This window comes from Mus musculus, chromosome 15 (assembly GCF_000001635.26).
Source record: "Mus musculus strain C57BL/6J chromosome 15, GRCm38.p6 C57BL/6J".
NCBI classification, from domain to species: domain Eukaryota; kingdom Metazoa; phylum Chordata; class Mammalia; order Rodentia; family Muridae; genus Mus; species Mus musculus.
Window position 1 is genome coordinate 93,000,247 of NC_000081.6, and position 19,320 is coordinate 93,019,566.

General features: G+C 42.9%; 1 long non-coding RNA gene across 1 annotated transcript in view; it reads left to right on the forward strand.

The window, feature by feature from the left end:
• The first annotated feature begins 1,263 nt into the window (after nt 1-1,263).
• Gm30085 overlaps nt 1,264-19,320 on the forward strand; it is a 75,998-nt gene continuing 57,941 nt past the window's right edge. The window contains exons 1-3 of the long non-coding RNA XR_384349.4: nt 1,264-1,705; nt 1,926-2,218; nt 6,707-6,854. This is a non-coding gene — a long non-coding RNA (predicted gene, 30085). The remainder of the gene's footprint in view (nt 1,706-1,925; nt 2,219-6,706; nt 6,855-19,320) is intronic.

Here is a 19,320-nt window from a genome sequence, read left to right on the forward strand (position 1 = left end):
TCTGTTTACTTTTAATTTGAGTTCCAGAAATGGTTCTATTCATCATCTCTCAATGGCAAGCTCGCAAGGGCAAACCGAAAGCTATTGGACAAACACCCTTACAAAAGTACTGTCCCGAGACATCTTCAGTACACAGACACGCCGCCAAAAGTTGGCACTTCTGATGGCCACCTGCGCTCTCATAGTTCAGTTGTGTGACCTCCTGGTTTATTTACATTTCCCAAGTGGAGTATGCCAATAATCTAAATTAGCTGTGAGAGAGACTAGTAGCAAGCAGGTCTACTTTATTCTCTCCATCTGTCTTATACACTAGACAGAAATAGGAAGAAAAGAAAGAAGGAAGGAAGGAAGGAAGGAAGGAAGGAAGGAAGGAAGGAAGGAAGGAAGGAAAAAGGAAGGCAGGCAGGAGCTAACAGAACAGAGAAGAGGGAGGGTGGTCACAAGTATATCTCACAGCTCTGCCTCATGTAAAGCAGGTACAGTTTTTCTATCTGCTTTCGCCATGTAATTAATGGCCTTTCCATTAAAGATTTCTGTGTATGAGTGAATAATATGAATTCGGAGAACAACCAAGAAAGCTGTTGTCAGGCCTTCGATAAACCTAACAGCCACGTGCTGGGATGTTTTTAACCTCTGGGTGGTTAACATACATTGCTGGTCCATCTAAATTTCTAGGCCTTAACTCTTATGACCAAAGAGCAGTCCCTATATTGAAGAGGAAGGGGGACATCACTTTAGATGTCATTAAACCAAAGGCCTGAGATGGGATTGCCCTGGACCACCCAGTTAAGCCCTAAGTGCTACGGCATATGTTCTTAGAGGAGAGTCTTGCTGTCTTAGTCAGGGTTTCTATTCCTGCACAAAGCATCATGACCAAGAAGCAAGTTGGGGAGGAAAGGGTTTATTCAGCTTACACTTCCATATTGCAGTTCATCACCAAAGGAAGTCAGGACTGGAACTCACACCGGGCAGGAACTGGGAGGCAGGAGCTGATGCAGAGTCCATGGAGGGTGCTGCTTATTGCATTGCTTCCCTTGGCTTGCTCAGCTTGCTTTCTCATAGAACCCAGGACCACCAGCCCAGGGATGGCACCACCCACGATGGGCCCTCCTACCCTTGACCATTAATTGAGAAAATGCCTTACAGCTGTATCTCATGGAGGCATTTCCTCAAGGGAGGCTCCTTTCTCTGTGATAACTCCAGCTTGTGTCAAGGTCACACACAAAACCAGCCAGTACACTTGCCTACAAATAAAAGAGAAGGGTGTGTCCTGACAAGCGGCAGGGACCTGGTGATGCCACCCCAGTGGGCTCCCAGCAGCTAGAAATCAGACACAGTGTCTCCCTGTCAGCTTCAAAGGACTTGTGACCCTCTTGACTTCAGCCCAGTGAAGATGATTTAGATTCCTGGCCTCTTTGCCTGTATAAAAATAAATCTGTGCTTTTTGAGTCACCGAGTTTATGGTAATTCATTACAGCAAATACCAGGCACTCACATTAAAAGAAGAAAAAGAGCAGCGGGTGGCTTTGAAAGCCATCTGCAGTGAAGGATCCCTTAGCAAAGCTGTCCCTCAACACCTCCATGCCAGTGCTTCTTCACATTAAGACTCCAAGAATGACCGTTTCCCGCGGGAAAGAGAGCAGCCGAACGCCAAACATCAGCACAAACAGAAGGTGTTGGAGAGACTCCTTAGGATCCGGAGACGGTAAGATAACACAACATGTCAGGAAACACTGGCACTTCAAGAAACGACTGGGTGTTGAAAGAAACGCCCTAGAAACGGAACCGGTTAGAGCAAAAAGCTGGGGGGTGGGGGTGGGGGGGAGGGCTGTTTCGGAAACACTGTGCAATCTGTAATTCTAAAGCTCCCGAGGGAGGGGTTAGTAAGGTTAATCCCATCGTTTTTTTATCTCCCTCCCCCACAGGGCGGTGAAATATCTAAGAGGGCCTCTGAGGTAGCTGGTTAAAATGCAGCCGCTGCACAGCCAAAGCCGGAACTGTCAGGGAACTGAAGCCCCCTGGCCCTGAACCAAATCCCGGCACAGGAAAGCCAGGCTGTTTCTTACAGGAAACCCCATCCAGCGAATGCCCACTGCTGCCAGTGCCTGTGCGCACCCCGGAGACGCATCAGACAACCAGCAAAACCAGGCCCATTGGACTTCACAGATCTCTCCTGGTGCAGCCGGTTCGGAACCTTGTGGAGTTGGCTGCCTGCCCGGTGCGGATGGATCACTTGGGTCTGGGTCTGGGGTCTGGGGTCTGGGGTCTGGGTCTGTCTGGGTCTGGGTTGGTTGGTTGCCTCCACACTTGGACATTTCTGGTGCAGGAGTTCATGAGCTCACAGGTACAGTCCCTGAAAACTACATTGCCAAGGGTTATAACAGATCAGAAAACGTAATTTCCCGCCCCCCCCCCCCGTTCCCACCCCCTACTCCCCTATGCCCTACAGGCCAGGCCGAGGCAGAGGCAGGCTCACAACCACCTGGAACTCTAGTTCCAAAGGACCTGACACTTTCTTCTGGGTTCCAGGGCTCCTGCATCCATTCAGTCTACATGAACTTATGCAGACACACACACACACGAACCATAAAAATAATTTTTAAAATAAATATTAAAAGACAGTGGCGTTTGTAATTGACAGATAGTTGATGGCGGTTGGGGGGGGGGTGGTCTTTAATGCTATGGCCCCTGATAGGTCACCCATGCTCCAGCACCTGGTCCCCAGACCCAGATTGGACTAAATTGACGTGAGATTGGGGGAGAATACATCCAAGAGGAGTTAGAGGGTAAGGGTGAGTATGATCAAAATACATTGTATACATGTGCAAAATTATCAAAGAATTCATTAAAGTATTATCTTTTTCGAATATAGGCTGGCAAGATAGCTAGGTGGGTAAAGAATCCTGCCATCGTGCCTCATGACTCGAATCTGATCCCCAGGACCCACAAGATAGAAGGAAAGAACTGGCAAGCAAATTGTCTACACATTCACTGTCACACACGCATGTGCACACATACCCAAATAAATAAGTGTAGCAAACATAAGCTAATTTTAAAAATAGCTTCTACCTTAATCCTCAGACTATTATTTAGAGATCTTTTTAAGTTCTTATTTTACTTTACATTTTTGAACTTTTTGCCTGCCCTTACAGGAGGGCGTCACATGTGTGCACTATCCCTGGAGACCAGAAGAGGGTGTCAGATAACCTACAACTAGAACGGAATGTCAGCCATGTTGTGCTGGGTCCTCTGTAAAAGTATCACTACCCTTAACTGCTGAGCTGTCTCACTAGCCTAAAGCTTTTTTTTTTTAATGGGGGGGGGGGTGCAGGAAGAGAAGGAAGGAAAAAAGGAAGGAAGGAAGGAAGGAAGGAAGGAAGGAAAGAAGGAAGGATGGAAGGAAGGAAGAGCCCACAATTGCAGAACTTTTAACCACGTGACTTGGGTGCTGGGAACCGAATTTGGATCTCCTGGAAGAACAATAAGTGCTCTTTGCTTCCCAGCCTTCTCTCCAGACCCCATTTGGAGATCTTGCTCACCTAAACCTCTCCATCAAGCACACTGTATCGTTACTGGTATATATCTAAGTCATCCTATTGGGGAGGGAGAGATGATTGCTGCTGTTTGTAAATCTTCCACTCTAGCTCAGAATAGGGAAGAAGCAAGAGTGGGGGTAATGGACCAAATATCTGAATCACTAGCTTTGGTCCTTCTGATGTCCTCTAATGGTGGTGAAGGGAAAAAAATATTACTTTGTTGAAATTCTTGGAAATCCCCAGTTTCAAAGTCTACAACAAACAGCATAGACCTTTGCCATGATAACAGTTGGCAGGGTACAGTTCTCCCACCCATGTGCAGGTAGTCAGAGAATCCTCTCCATTCAGGGCTCTGTATGGACTTTCTTTCAGCCGCTAATCTGTTTAGCACGTAATTAGAAGAGCTTTAGAAAGCATCAGTCATCTTGCTTAGGGTAAGTAATAATTTATGCCAAGGGAGTGGAAAAGAATGCTGATTTCATTTATTTTATCTCCTTGGAGGAAGGTGAACTGATAAAGCCCTATGCAAGACAGTGCATTTTAAGACTTATTCAGAAGGCTAAATTAAAACAGCCGACATATTGATGACTTGTGGATATCTTTAATCTCTCTGTGTCGTCTTTTTTCCCCCCAGAAAAAATAAGTTTTGCATAAATACAACAATCCTTCCCAATTCTTCCTCATTTGCAATGATGGTTGACTTTAAAAGAAAAAAAAAGTTTTTAAAGCCAGCATCCACTTCATTTTTTATTAGTGAATAAATATGTAAAAGAGATATTTAAAATTTAGATACATTCACATTGGTAAGTGCTGGTTCACCACATATTTTCTTCCTGAAAAACAGTATTACCACCCCACTTGGGAGAAATGAGCTTTCTTTGTAGTTAATCATCTGTACAAGTGCAAGGTGGGAGCTGGGAGATAGGAGGCGCGTGCTTTGGGGATGTGGAACCGACTAGAGAAGGCGTGGGTACTGTAGGTGATTTGCATTGAGTACACAGAGTAAACAGCCTGGCCCAGCCTGATTAAACCATCTCCCTGCGATGGATGCAGAATCGGCCTACCCAGCATTAAAATTAGCTTAACCTATCCTTAGAAGGACCACACTGCGATCATTTTCTGCAATGTTAGGAACATAATCTTGTCCATTGTATAATCATATTTGCTATTTCTTTAAGAGAGCCAAAATAGAATATTTAAATGTAGTCTCAAATGCACCCATTTTTAAAATGTAGTGTGTGTGTGTGAGTGTCTGTCTGTCTATCTGTCTGTGAACAGGAATTAATTCTCTCCTTCCACTTTTTGGTGGGTTTCGTGGATGTTAACTCAGGTCATCAGGCCTCATGGCAAGGACTATCTCTGCAGTCATACATTCTGCGTCAGTTAAGGACACTGAGCCACAGTGGGCAGGGAATGGTGTTATGAGGTATTTAAAAAGAGTCAGAAGGGAGCTGGTGAGATGGCTCAGCAGATAAGAGCACTGACTGCTCTTCCAAAAGTCCTGAGTTCAAATCCTAGCAACCACATGGTGGCTCACAACCATCCATATTGAGATCTGACGCCCCCTTCTGGTACGTCTGAAGACAGCTACAGTGTGTTTACATACAATATATAAATCTTTAGGGTAGATCGAGCAGGGACTGAGCGAGCAAGCGGACCAAAGAGAGCAGAGGTCCTAAAATTCAATTCCCATCAACCACATGAAGGTTCACAACCATCTGTACAGCTACAGTGTACTCATATACATACAATAATAATAAATAAATCTTTTTTTAAAATGTCAAAAGGGCAAGCTACCCAAGTCCAGGGCCCTCCAGTGTGGGTCTTTGCATATTTCATTTTTACCGGAAGGGAAATGGTTGTAGATTAAGAGAACATACACACTTTAGACAGAATACCAATTCAGCCCCTAAGAGTACAGGAAATCCATGCCTGAGAAATCTGGGCTTCATTCTGTCAGGGTTTTCCCCTCCAACTTGAACCCTATCAACAAAATACACTATCACTGCACTGGCTCCCTTATCATGTCCTTGAGAGGCCCTGGCCTGGCTCACATGTCTGCCGGCAGGCTGAGAGGAGAGAGCCCAGTCCAGCCAGGGGCTGAAGCAAGATGGTGAATGTCGCAGCCGGATCTCCTGCCTTCTGGAGAACCACCACCCTAAAACAGCCAGCCCGGAGTCTGTCAAAGCAGGAACCCCCTGCTTTTGTTTAATTGTATCAATCTTTTGTTTATAAAGGGCTGAGAGAGGAGGTGGGGTTTTTTGCTGAGGTGAGATGATGTAGGGGGAGGGGAATGGTGATGAAGGGTGTGGGGTGACTGACAAAGCCAACAAAGTTATTCTGTCAGCAGTAGCTAGGCAAAGGCAGGCTCAAGCAGGTCGTGCTGAGTCACTCCAGTACGGAAGTGACTGAGCCAGGCTCGGGTTTGTCCTCAAGGCCCAAACCAGGGCCACATAGGGCCCAACACATGTCCTTGATGCTCACAGTTTCATCGGAAAGAGCACCTGCTTGTTTCCTCTGTGCCTTCCTCTGAAAGGAGGCGGGTGTGCTGGGGGCAAGTCTAGGGGATGTAATATGCATGTGCAAAGCCACTGGTAACAACAGCTCTCCTGAAGAGAGTGGGCTCCTTACACAGAAAAATAAAAAAAGGCAGAAGGCTGTTATTAAACAAACAACCAAAAAAGCCTGTTGGCCTATGCTACCTGTTGGCCTATGCTAATGAAAAGTTCAGACTAGAACAATCTGAATGGCCCTTTGCAGTACTGATCCCAAGACTCTTAAACCTCATATGCTGAAGCTCCTACTATCTCCCGAATGTGACTTAGAAACAGGACCTAAGAGAACAAAGGTTGAGTGGGGTCCTATGAGTGGGTCCATGTCTGATCTGACTGATTCTGGTAGTCAGGAAGTGTAGATGGACCTACACTACACATACACACACATACAAACGCACGCATACACTACAGAAAAGGGACCATGTGAGACACAAAGAGGAGGTGGCCATCTGTAAGACAACAGAGGGGAGCCTCAGAAACGACCACATCTAACAGAACCATAATGAGCTTCAACCCTCCAAACCCATTGAAATAAATTTCCGCTGCCCTGACAATATTACATACCTTCTGAGTAAGACGCGACCTTTTCCTGACAAACCCTTTATATATTTTCAGAGAAACACATGTGCAATCCCACCCTTCCTCAACCAACCTACACACTGAATGTACATGCCAACTAGATGCCACGTGAGTGATATACTCAGACAAGAGAGGATGCTGTCCCTATTTCCAGATGCTTCGAGTAGGAGCTAAGGTGAAGGTGGTAAGTACCCAGGACCTTCTGGGTTCAGGCTCCCTGAATGCCACTGTGGGTTATCAAGCAATCCTCTGCTGAGACTTACACTTCGGGGAATGTCCAGAGGAAGAGCTCCACAGTCCTCCTTTGGCTCCCAGAATTGGTACCAAGGTGTTCTCCATCTCCATCTCAAACACACCAAAATCAGAGGACATGCAGCTGTTTTATATCAGGTGGTCTAGAATTTGCATATACCCTGCAAATATCCCTTTTAATTAAAATAATCTCCAGATTTCTTATAATTAAATGCTTGGTGTGATGTAAATGCGGTGCAAACCGATGTTATAGTGTACTCTTTCAGAATAATGAAAAGAAAGAAGTCTACAGATGCACATTTTTTAAAAAAAATTGTTTTTCCACCCACGTTTGGTTGAACTCACAGATGTGGAAGGCTGGCTGCATTTGCCTTCCCAGTCCTTGTTACAGCTGGGTGCAGTAGAGGACTTGGCACAGCTAACTAGACACACCTGACCACATTAAGGATAGCACTAGGGAGGCGAACAAGTCAGACCTAGAGGGGTCTCTGGATGGCAGCTGCAGTCAGTAACAGGTACTAACTGGTGGCAGTATGATAAGGCTGGGGCTAAGGAAGGCCAGATGTCTGCAGGTGCCCATGAAGCATGGTGTAATATTCAGCCTGCCATGTGATGCTGTGGCCCCAGCCCAGCCCTCAGTATCCTACTCCAGCCTTCCTGGGATGGGCCACACTGCTCCAAGCCCTTTTGACAACTTTATTCTCTTCTCAAAATCAAGAATCCCTCTGTACTTAAGACCAAAATCCAACAGGCATAGTGGGACACACCTTTGGTCCCAGCACTCCGGAGGCAGAGCCAGACAGATCTCTGTGAGTTTGAGAAACCCTGTCTTTTAAAAAAGAAAAGCAAAAATCTCTGACTGTCTTAGTTAGAGTTTTACTGCTGTGAACAGACACCATGACTAAAGGCAAGTCTTATAAGGACAACACTTAATTGGGGCTTGCTTGCAGGTTCAGAGGTTCAGTCCATTATCATCAAGGTGGGAACATGGCAGCATCCATGCAGGCATGGTACAGGTGGAGTTGAGAGTTCTACATCTTCTTCTGAAGGCTGCTAGCAGAATACTGGCTTCCAGGCAGCTAGGATGAGGATATTAAAGCCCATACCCACAATGACACACCTACACCGAAAAGGCCACTCCTACTCCAAGGCCACACCTACTCCAAGGCCACCCCTACTCCAACAAGGCTGTACTTCCAAATAGTGCCACTTCCTAGGCTAAGCATATACAGAGCATCACACTGACTGACGATATGTCTACTTAAGTGAGCAACTTGCTAATTTCCAACTGTCCAGAGCACTCCTTATCCATTGTACCTCACTTGCACGAGACCACAAGACCACCTGGGCTCAGGAGGACTCTCTACATCAATATGTATTTCCAATGTATTGGTTTGAAGAAAAGCATGTTCCGACTGCAGAACTCGGTTGCACATCTGTGAACTGTGAAGGTGCAGATATTTGAAGCAACACTGTTTTGAAGAACGAGTTGACCTAAATGGGTTCTAGAGAGAAGAAGACTCAGTCAGAGCTTTCCCATCCATGACCATGACAACCTCGTGAGCTCAGTCTGTGAATACCTCCAAGGAACCGACACTTCCCTCAAAGAGATTTGTGCAGCTTACTGTACACACACCCAAGGATGGTGAGTTTGGGCAATGCACCCAGGCTCCAGGTGTTGCTCAGGTTGACAAGTAAATGGAGGCCCAAGTTGCAAAAGCAGATAATAAAACCACTAAACAGCTGAATAACTGATCAAAATTGGAGAGGTGGGGTCCCAGGAGCCATTGCAGAAGAGCAGGAACCACAGCCTCCTGGGACAGAGTCCACAGACAGCAAGGAAAGCTATGGATGGAGAGCAGGCAGACATGGTTAGCATATGGCAAGGACTCTCTGGAAAAGCCAAACTGTAGCACTTCCTTTCTGGGTTAATGGGCTCCTCCATCCATGGGTGCCTTGTCTGTTACAACTTTCTTTTTTTCTATAACGCTTTAAACTTTCTGGTCTTTTATTATACTTTCTAGGTGGAGGTCTCTAGTCGGATGCTCAATTCAGACCCCTTTTAAATGTACTCTATCGAGGGTGATTACCCTACATAATCAACATTTTAACAAGAACCTCTGGAGTCACTGTTAATCACCTCAGTACTCCTTCATGTCCATGGCTCACTCTGCAACACAGAGAACCAGGCTTCAACCAGGAATGCATTCACCAGATCTGCTTCCGAAGACACTGGGACATTCCTCCAAGGCTTGAGTGCAGAAGTCTGTCTTCAGTCCACTCACTGGTCAGCCACAGCCATCCACGGGTCCATTCACAGATGTAGTCGGGCGGGGTGGGGGGCAGCGGCAATGGTCTTGAATTTGCAGAGATTCTCTTCACACTTGACGTTTGGTGGAGGGACAAGGCTGGGCAATTAAAATATGGTTGGACCCACCTCCTCAGAGTAGAGGGAGATTCTCTGCTGTCTTGTCAGCAAAAGATGCACCAATGTGCAGGGAAGGAAGAACACAGAGATACAGAATTCTATCAATCAGTGTTTTGATGGGCCGGGAAGGAGATGAATTTAATCTTCTCTTTAATTGTTTGTCATTGCATACAAGCTGAAAGCTAAGGTGGCGCTCACAAATCTGCCTTTCTCCCCAGCAACTGAATTTTAATATCAAGGCAGTGAAGGTCATTGCAGAATTTGCCTTATGTTTGTATGAACTAAATCTGGAGACAATCTCAAATATTTACACTCAGTGCCAACTCCGTTCTTTAAAGGGTAGGAGGGAAAGGTGAATGCCACGTGTAGGTCCTGTGGATGCCCTCCAATCCCACGCTCCTCTCTGGAGGAGGAGAGAGTGACAGGACACTGGAGATGCTGCTAGGAGAGACTGAGCTCGCCAATCACTTCCCTGCTGCAAGGAGGACTAGGGATATCTCTCCCACCAACTTACAACCCAGCCTCAAGGCTACTGACTCAAGACACAGAAACAAGATCGGGTGTCAGGACATACAATACAAATTCTGAAAGTAACAAAGTTACATTGCCTTTCATTGTCTGTTTCATCTAATTTTAGGTGAGCCAATTTGATTGCAACATGTGGATCTAAATAGTATGAGGACGATTTTGTTAATTAACCCTGTCATGTTACACAAATAAGGTATTTTTTTCCCTTAAATTCTTACACCTGCTGTATTAATCTGTTCTGTTACCAAAATGAAATGCTCAAGGTAGAATAGTTTCTTAAGAGAATAAGGAAGAGGAGGAGGAAGAAAAATTGGAAAATGAAGCTGTTGTTTGTCTGGAGTTAAATTCTGGAGGCACAAAGGTAGAAAGGGCTGTGCCTGGTGATGGCTTCTTGCCAGCACCGTCCTAAAACCACAAACACAGAGGGTGTCAAACGCCAAGAGACGGGGAGCATCGCTGGTCTCTTCCTCCTCTAGAAACTCAGGAGGATCCAGCCACGGACATTATCTAATCCCTTCCCAGAAACCCAACCATAAAGCTCATAGGTCCTTTAGCTTTAACCCTCTAACAGCTTGTGATACAGATCAAATTTCAACCCAGGAAGCCTTGGGAGACACTCAACCCATCTGGCCCATGGCATTTGGAAGTTGGTATTTCTTCCAGGGCTTGCCATACACAGCACAGGAAATTTTCAGAATTCTTTCTCAGACGTTGCTTTTGGTTTCCTGGCTGTTGTGAAGTGCACAGTGGTAGCAAGCAATTCTTCAGGACTGCAACTGACTTAAAGTTCCTGCCCTCATAATTTTTGTCCTCGGGGGTCCTTTTACTCAGGTAAAATTTATTATGACTTCAAAGGGCTTTTTTCATGTGACCTGAATGCTGTTATTAACCATGTCAGGAAACAGCATAGAAAATTTAAATTAGTTATCACCTTATTAGTTATTACCTTAGAACAATAACAAATATATTACATTACCACTTTGTTAACGTTTATATTAATATTTTTATGAAATTTCTCCAAAACAAAAGAGGCTTCTGTGGGAGGGACGATGTTATTTTATATCGTTTTTTAAGCCGTTGTGCTGTCAGGCTAACAGAACAACTGCGTTTCTATGCAGTTCCACTCAGGACCTACTGCAATATCTTTTTAACTGAGCACATAAAGAAAGGCTGGTCTTTTGCTGATTTGTAAGTGAAAGGGGGGATTGTTTTAAAGTCTTTCCAGGCCACAGTAGCCTTCTTTGATACTGTGCCAAAGTTCAACAAATGATGGTTTCTTGGTAGTTCCCAGCAAAGTAGAATTTGAAGCAAGACCAACAAACTTCTCGTATTTTGCTGCATCAAAACCCAGTCTGTCTTCTACTTAAAAAAAAAAAAAAAAGTCATTTCAGGAGCTAAAATGTCTTTGTGGGAAGATAAGTTTCTGTCTTTTGATGTCAAATATTTTAGTCAGTACCAAGCTTCATCTTTTGAAGTCAATTAAGACAATTCATGAAGATGACCTACTGTAAGCATTGAGACTGCCTTCGATCAGACAGCTTATGAGAAGCTGGGTTGTGTCAAAAGCCACAAAACTTAACACCATCAAACAAAAGAAAGATGTGTTTTATCCCAGTGAGGCCCAATTGCTTTAAGCCATATTCCAAAGTCTGTGTTTGGTAAAAGGATGTTTTAGATATCGTATGGGTTCCACTGAACAGGGATTTTCTACTGCACTGATGCAAACATTCCATTCCATCTTTCCTCTGGAAGTGTGACTTGTGGGGACAGAGTTTAACACAGGTGAATCACAAACTCCAGTGACCTCATTGGATCTCATGAAGATAGTGAAAGGAGAAAAGCTAGACTGGTGAGCACACTGAGACTGGGCTGCCTGAAACTCGATCACACGGCTTCCTGGCCAGCAAACAAAAGAAAGATGTGTTTTATCCCAATGAGGCCCAATTGTTTTAAGCCATAGTCCAAAGTCTCTGGTAAAAGGATGTTTTAGATATCGTATGGGTTATGTAATTATTATATATAGTTTATCTACATAAACTGAGTGCTCACAAACTAGAATATTTTAGCTCACTTCTAATTTCTCTTTCATCACCCAATCCCAATTGAAAAAAACGTAAAATTGTGTCCATGGATTCAGGAAAAAAAAAAAAGTTAGACATTTTGTCATGCAATGTCGATTTTTAAACTATATTTTAAACCAAAGTCAGAGATGACATTTTACTAATATGGGAAAAAGATGTTGAAATAATTTTGTAATGTTCTTATAAGTTGCAAAGTTAGCCACAATTGAAATTATTATCTATTTTATCTGTCTTGATGATATTCTCTCAAATATAATAAACTGGGGCTCAGGGTCTTGAAATAGGCAATAAAACTGATACTTACAAAAAATGACTAAGGATAGGTGGAATGCCATTAATTAAGCAATAATCCCTTTGAAATCAGTCATTACCAGCAGTTTTTTGCTATGGGCCATTAACACTCTAACTAGCAAGTCATTAATAGTGGTAATAACCAATTCTGAGGGGACTGCTGGTTGGATAAACTATATATAATAATTTTAAACTCCAAAAGATTTCATACTTTTATGTTAACCTTTGAATCATAAGTGAGTTCAGGCAGAATTGTCTGGCTCATTTTAAAAACATAAACATTGCCCTCCTCCCTTTGTCTGTTCCCATGCCTTGGCCTAACTTGTCTGAGCACTTGAGAATGGGGTTCCGCACACTGCGGGAATACAGAGGGATGTCCCACCCTTTGACATACAGACCTATACATTAGCATTGTCTGCACTGTCTTTGTTCCTAAGGCTAGGCATTAGTGTTCACTTCATCTATAAAATGCAAGCTCACTTAGAATCCATTTCTGTCCAATGTCACTGCATGACTATTTTTTGCACTACAGAAATTTTGCACTAATCATATATGTATACATATATATGTACATATATATGTATATATTGATGATGATGATGATGATGTAATGTGCTGTAGGTACAAAAACAACAGCCAATATGGGAACAGATTCAACTGGAGGAGGCAGTGGAAACATCCTGACCACTGACTATTGGGCTAGCTATACCTTGCTCCCTTGCACCCTGAATGCTCCAACAGAAATTTGGATAGAAGCTCCTAAAAATTATTTCTTTCAATTTTCTGAGATTATAATTGCATCCCCCCATGTCCCTGATCTCTCTCCAAATCTTTCATATACCCCTCTTGCTCTTTATCAAATCCATGGAGTGTTTTTGTTGTTGTTGTTGTTGTTGTTGTTAATAGCTGTTTTACACACACACACACACACACACACACACACACACACACACACACTCCTAAACACATAAGTATATCCTGCTCAGACTGTATAAAGTTCTCCATCTGTGTGTTTTCAGGGCTGGCCATTTGCTGATGGATAATGTATTAGTGTGGTCTTCCCTAGGGAAATACCTTGCCCTCAGTGTTCCTTAGCTCTTTGTGTAGTACGGAGGCCTCCTGGGCTTTCCTCCATGTCTGTTACTCATGTTTAGACAGTCATGTTGGTGAGACACTATGAGTATAGTTTCTTACATTACTCACAGTCTCACAGCAAACTCCCTGTTCCTCTGGCTCTTGCAATCTTTCTGGCCCTTCTTCCACAATTATCCTTGAGCCTTAGATGCAGTAGAATAGTGTACTGTAGATGTATCCATAGGGACTGGGCTCCACAACTCTGCCCTTGGATTGGTTGCATTTTCCTGTAATGGTACACATCTGTTGCAAATAGAAGTTTCTTTGAGGAGAGACACAGATTATACTTATCTGTGATTATAAAATTATAACTTAGTCATGTATTCTATAAATCTAGGAAATTGGCGGTTATAGGTTCTCTACCATCCATGGCGTCACTAGTCCTGGGTAGTTGGGTAGGTTTCTAGTTCTAGGCAAGATTTACCTCTTGTTGAGAGGGTTTTAAATACAATTATAGAGCTGTTGGTCACTGTAGTGGCTATTCCTGGTTGTCAACTTGACAATATTTGGAATGAACTACAATCCGGAATTGGAAGGCTCACCAGTGACCCTTATCTGGAGGCTTGGAGATCCTTATCTGGATCTTGGTTTGAAGATCTTGAGCCATAGTGGCTATGGATTCCAGAAGATTGAATCTCCGAGTTTAAGGAACACACCTTTAATCTGGACTACGCCTTTCATCTGGGATTAAAGGTGTGGTGGAACACACCTTTAATCTGGGCTACACCTTCTGCTGGAGACAATATAAGGACATTGGAAGAAGGGAGTCTAGCTCTTGCTCTTGCTCCTTCACCTGCTTGCTGCGTGAGACTGAGTAACTGCTAGATTCTTGGACTTCCATTCACAGCTGCGACTGAACAATTGTTGGGAATTGGGCTGCCGACTGTAAGTCATCAATAAATTCCTTTACTATCTAGAGACTATCCATAAGTTCTGTGACTCTAGAGAACCCTGACTAATACAGTCACCACCAAGATATGTGTATCACAACTACACCCTTGGGGTTACTGTGCCATAGTGGTCATTATGGTTCATAGACCTCACGGCTGGTTAGAACTCTTGGTTATTTCTATCCTTTGGAGACTTGTATGGTGCCTTCTTGTACCATGAAATCTAGTCCTCAGGAAGGAGGCTTTCAGGTCATTTCTAGCTTAGGGGCCTCTGGGCCATGTGTCTTAAGTGCATGGTATCTTCAGCAATAAGGACTTAGCTTCAGTCTCTGGAGAGGAGGGCAGCCTAAGGCAATAGCAATATTCTATAATATTTTGAGATTCTCTTGGACAACCCTGACCAACAACTCAAAAGAAGGCTTCATATGCCTGATGTTGTAGACTTTGTCAAAAGGTCTTTGGCTCTTAGAGACTGTATCATTATACCTATATCTATATCTATATCTATATCTATATCTATATCTATATCTATATCTATATCTATATCTATCTGCACACACATACATATGAATGAAATCTTTTTTTTAAATGTCACTACATTTCTCCACTTCTGTTTTTTTTTCTTAAGATTTATTTATTATTATATCTAAGTACACTGTAGCTGTCTTCAGATGCACCAGAAGAGGGCGTAAGATCTCATTACTGATGGTTGTGAGCCACCATGTGGTTGCTGGGATTTGAACTCAGGACCTTCGGAAGAGCAGTTGGTGCTCTTAATCACTGAGCCATCTCTCCAGCCCCGAATGAAATCTTATTATGGGTATTTTTAGGTAGATAGATACCACGATTCCTCATTACTCTCTCTGACATCCTTCCTGTGTTATTTTACACACACACACACACCCTTCTGTATTTATTTTCCTCTTCTCTCCTAATTATTGCTGGTGGGAGTTGCAAACTTGTGCAGCCACTGTGAAAATCAGTGTGGAGAATCCTCAAAAATAAATCTGCAATATGAGCCAGCTGTACCACTCCTTGGCATGTTTCCAAAGGAGGACTCCACATCTTACTCTACAGACACTTGCTCAGCCATGTTCACTGATACCCTGACCCCAATAGCTACAAAGTGGGAACAATCTAAATGGTCTTCATCAGAGAGATGGATAGTGAAGGTGATATATGTGTGTGTGTGTGTGTGTGTGTGTGTGTGTGTGTGTGTGTATGTATGTGTGTGTGTGTATGTATATATATCATATACATATGTATATATTGCACACACACATATATGTGTGTGTGTGTGTGTGTGTGTGTGTGTGTACTATTCCGAGGTATAGAAAAATGAAACCATGAAATTTTCAGGTAAACAGATGGATGTAACTAGAGAGGATCACACAGAGTGAGTCACCCAGTCCCGGGAAGATGACACATATTCTCTCTCATCTGAGACTCCTAGCACCAAATCTTCAGGTGTGAATACATACCTGGAGGAACTTCAGTGAACAGGAAAACAAAATTAGACCATTGTGGGGTTGGGGAAGCACCCAAGAGGGAAGTAGGAGAGGACACATGATCTAAATGGGGACATGTACAGCAACGCCTATTGTGATGTCCTCATAGCTTGTCTCAATTTACCTTCACTGTCTTGGAACCCAGAGCACACACCACTCTGATACCTTTGCTGATCAATAGGTACATCTTGACTCTTAGATAACCTCACAGATGATAGATTAACATTTGAAATTTTTCTAAAATAACCTCTAAATGAATAAGGCAGACAATGAAATCATGAAATACATGAAAAGACCCTAATGCCAGGGAAGGCAACAGGGACAAGTGGGGAGAAGAGAGCAACTCCCTTCAAATGCATCACGGTGGGGTGGCTTTTCGTCTCAGAAAGGGCATTAAGGCATAAGAATATTTTATGAAATGTGTGCATAATATTGTCTTACATTCAAGAAAGTGCTTCCTCTGGGAAATGGACAGATAAGCGAGAATAACTCGAGCTAAGGAATGCCTGCTGGTCTCCAGCCACAACACAAGAAGTGAGAAGTAATTTCAACAGGGCAGAAACAAGAGCAAATGAATTAGAAGATAAACTTGAACATTTCAAATTAAAACCAACAGATAACCCTTATAAAAATTCAAAAGTTCTTACATCAGTTCAAACATCATACATTTTTTTTAATAAATGGGAAAACATTTGCCAGAATACTGTCATGGTTTTAAGGAGCCTGTAGAAAACAGAGGTTTTAAGGCTACCTCCCTTAGCTGAATGAGCAATGAACAACTCAGAAAGGTGAGCAACATGTAAAGCAATAACTCCCATCAGTAGTGCTAAGATATATAAATTATTCTCACTATCAAACTGAGAAAACCTGGAAAGTCTGTGTACTAAGAACAAAAAGAAAAAGTCCAGAGCTCTTGTGTTCTGTTGGAGGACATTAAAGAGCCACTTTATTTTCATTTGCCAATACGGCAATAGAGGCGCATACTTTGAAAATCTAAAATCTCTGTACTACAATGGAATTTACACATCTCCCTTGGAATCATGGATTACATATTCATTGCCCTTGAACCTGAAGAATAGCTTATGATCTCTGTGACCAATATAACATGGAAGCGAAGGATCTTCATGAAAAGCTGTGGTGCAGCTACAACCTCAGCTACTTTAGTCTCACCAGGCAAGCATGAGCCTTCATAGCCAGTTATCAGTGGACTCAAGGAGAGAAGAGATGCTCTTCTTCACTAGACTTCTCAGACCTTAAGATCTATCACCTAAGTGCCTCTTTACCATCTCTACCTCCAGTGGTGTTGACTTAGACTTTGTTTCCCAAGATTGTTAATGCAATTGTTCCCATTGAATTACAAGTTAGCACTACTGTCAGTCATGGGGCTAAGAGAGGCGGCTCTACTGATCTGGACAATAAGCCCTTATTAGCAAGGGAAACTGAGTTTACTTCTTGTTGGTTCAAGATCAGAGGATGTGATATATCCTTATAATCCCAGCAGAGACAGGCAGATTTCTGTGAGTTTAAACCAGCCCGATCTACACTGTGAGTTCCAGCCCAGCCAAGCCAACACAGTGAGAACCTGCCTCAAATAACAAAGAAATGAAGGAAAGAGGAAACAATGAAAAAGAAATACAGCAATATATTGTTAGTGGGAAAGACTCTCTTGAACTCATTGGAGATTTGAGCAAATAGCAGTGATGGAGGGAGCCCTGCAAACTTCCCAAGAAAACTTACCAACTCTTTCATTTCACATTAGAACCAAAGGAGTAATCTCGTCCAACAAATTCCACAGATAGTCCAGAACACAAAGAGCCTGCACCCAGGAGGGACAGCCTTGCCCACATCAGCCCTCCAGAAATAATGTCCTGCAATTCTGATGTGTCCCTGAAGCATTGATTTCAAGTAAGACTCCGTAGAAGAAGGACGAGGGACAGGTGATTCATCACCAAGCATTCTGCACCTGGATACTGCACCAGTTCTAATGCCTCCAAAGGATAAGTTTCCCTCTTCAATTTAACAGTTCAGTATGATTTACAAAAGCATCCTGCTTACCCCCTGAAAATTAAGATACATTTTCCCTGTCTTTATGAAGATGTTCAAATATTCAGAATCAGATTTCTAAACAGGATCTCATTACTAAAAGAGAGACTCTCATGTTTTTATGTCCTTGCATGTTTTAAAGATGAAGCTAAATAAACCTTTAAATAGAAATTTGTCCTCCGTTTGAACTAAGTGATAGAAAAATTACTTTATTAAACAATATTCCTGAGTGCATCCTTCCTAAACACGCACTATTATATTACCTCCATCTATTTAAGGAATAGTAATAAAATCTTGCTTTCTGAGCTGTAGGGCTTTTTTAAAAAGTCTAGTTGAGGCTACTGTTCAATACAAGGCTTCTTAGAAATTTAAAACCAACACTGCATTGAAAAAAAAAAAGAATCAGGTCTTTGGACATTTAGGATTACTTAACTGTCATCTAATATTAAACAGAAATATCTCGTTCTTAAAATTCTCTCTAATGACTATCTCTGTACCTCTTATCTGCAAGTAGTCCCTAGAATTACATTCCAAGAATATCACCATGATATTCACCAAGAAAAATCACCAAGAAAGGATTGCATCCATGCAATCTTATGGTGCAGGAATCTTTGCACCACCTACAAAACCATACTCCATCCCCAGGCTTCCCAAATCTTCCTCCAGGATCTAGCCTAGTGAGTACCCATGACATACTTATCTATGCCTTTTCTCAAGCTACCAGATTTAGCCTGGGTCCCACATAGTTCACCGGCCTAGTCTGTCCTTCCCTGCTGTGATGCTATTTTTGGTTGTCAATGACATTTAGGATAAACTAAAACCCAAGCATTTGGGTTCATCTGTGAGGAATATTCCTTAGTTGAATGATGTGAATTATTATCCCATCAGTTCTGTTCCTCTAAAGAACCCTGATATTGTACTTGCCTTCTGTTGGGGTGATCTTTCTTCCCGCTGTATAAAGGTGTTTCTCTGTATTTTCAATTGTTAATTCTGTACCAGCAGAATTAACAGCTAAGTGCTCGCAGGATTTTGGTATTGTCATGTCTATGGCTCATCACCAGGTTTGTTTGTTTGTTTGTTTGTTTGTTTGTTTGTTTGTTTGTTTGTTTTTCCATTTGTAAATGCTTGATCTTGCACACTTGCCCAAAAGATGAAGTTCAGGTGGCCCTCCATGCCTTAGACAACCAATGAGATCATCCAGGCATTATCTTACTGCTGATTGGTTATAACAAAAATCTGCCAGCCAATAACTGAGGCAGGAAGTAAGGGGGGCGGAATTTGGGGGCAGCCATGGACACAGGCAAGCAGAGGTAAGAGTATTGATGGAGACTGGGCAGAGAACAGCAGGGACAGAACAGAGCTGTAAGCAAGTAGTGAGAACCACATGGGGAGATGGGATGGTGGAAAGCCAAGGATAATTTAGATAGCTAGCTGAGAGGCTGCCCCAGACTAAAGGTCAATGGCTTTAAGCTATATAGAAGCCTCTTGTCTTATT